Here is a 2,092-nt window from a genome sequence, read left to right as displayed (position 1 = left end):
ATATATATATATAATATATATATATAATATATATATAAATAATAATATAATACTGTAATATAAAGCTCACTGGATTATTGTTCTGCTATATATCGCCATCTAGTGACTGAAAGTATTATATTTTGTATAAAGTACACCATCAGTACACAATAGATCTGTCTTTTTTTTATTAGCTAAAGTTTTTATACAATTCGTCTTTCTTCTTTCTCTTCACGTTGGAGAGAGAAAGAATAAAGATGAACCATGCAAGAAGTTCAGCTAAAAAGGGCCTAAAATCATATACATACCCAATAAAATGTCTATATTTGTTGATATTATATTTAAGATATACCGATCGAATACCGTTGATCTTCTTTCACATTTAATGATCCATTAATATTTAAACTGTTAAACAAATGTAATATTTTTCTTGGATTATAATACTACAGTATGAAATTGCGCAGCACCTCCTAGTATCTGCTGTAGCCTCTGTGGCTGACTACTAACTGCTGGAAATAGCGTATTCTGCCATCTAGCTACACTTTGCTAACTATCATGCAAACAAAGAAATTTCTACAATATCGACATTGTAATATAGTTATAAAGTAATTAAAAATATATTTATTGTTAAATAAATTAGACATCAAATAAAATATTTGATTTTATTCACTTTGAATAGTACACTATAAAGTCAAATGAATATTTATATGTAGAGGAAAAACAAACAAATCAATGTTTAAGAAAAATGAGCAGTATATTGAAATATGTAATCAAATTATAGTGATATTTTCGATAATTAAAAGTGTTTGAAAACACTTTTTATAGAGATCGACTATTATTCTTTCTATGATTATATTTCCTTGATAAAATATAACATTAAAAAATATAAAATATATAATATTTATAATATATAATATTATTATAATATAATCATTTAGTGGATTGTATTTCCGTTGATTACATTAATAAATAGAAAAAAACACCCATAAATATATCTGAGAATTAAATTCCAGAATGGGTAAGTTAACTTTTTTTAAAACTTAAATTAAGTTAAAGTTAACAACCTTAAAAATTTAATTTAATTAAGATACAAAATTTAATTTAGTTAAGATTAATTTATAATGAAATTAATTGAATTGAAAGTTAAGTTAATAAAAAAAGCAAGTAAAATTGAATATTTAAAAGTTAAATTTGTTTTATTTTTTATTTCATTCTAGGGTTCCAATTCTTACAAATAACGGAAATAACAAATATATACTTCATTTAGAAAATATTCTATTCTATTTACATATTTTGTTTATATATACACTTATTAAAATTAAATAATAAAGCCATTTCGAAATTTTTGTCGGATATCTTTTTTTTGCAAGTTATCGAAAATGAGTCCTCCTGCATTAAACAGTCGGTTAATGTGAGCCCACGTGAACCGAAGATGTGATATGTTATATTTTAATAATAAGGAATAATAGATTTCAATCTATCAAAAACTAGATACATCAAAATTAGATACATCAAAATACACGATTTTTGACAGATTGAAATCTAGGGGTCGATTATATAATTTGAAAAATGAAGTGAAAATTACAAAAGTGAACAAATTCAAAATAAAATATTTATAATTTCATTCATTAACACCTAGTAAATTTGTTCACTTTTGCAATTTTCACCTCATTTTTCAAATTACATAACCTTACATTACCTCATTTTAAGCTATCACTATTGCCACGTATGTCTGAGATTTAACTTCAAAAAAATTAAATAAAAAATTAATAATTATAATAGTTAATAATAATTAATAAAAGTGGATAAAATGTAACTAAATAAAGTTAAAAAGTTAAGAGTCTAAATTGTAACTAAGTTAACTTAAAATTAATTAATTTTTAATTTTTTAATTTAACTTTCATCTTTTAATTAACACTATCCAATCCTATTAAATTCCCAAGATAATAAATTCAAAAATGATGAGCAAATGATAAACAGGCAATTAAGAATTGGCATTATAAATTGGTGCGCAATTTTAATTTTTGTAAATATTTTACATTAAATCAATAAGAGAAACACTTTACATACATGGTTCGGTTAATCTTTTAATCTTCTTCAACAAAAACTCATA

This window comes from Atta cephalotes (genome assembly GCF_000143395.1).
Source record: "Atta cephalotes unplaced genomic scaffold scaffold00006, whole genome shotgun sequence".
Lineage (NCBI taxonomy): Eukaryota > Metazoa > Arthropoda > Insecta > Hymenoptera > Formicidae > Atta > Atta cephalotes.
Note: the sequence above shows the minus strand (reverse complement) of the source record.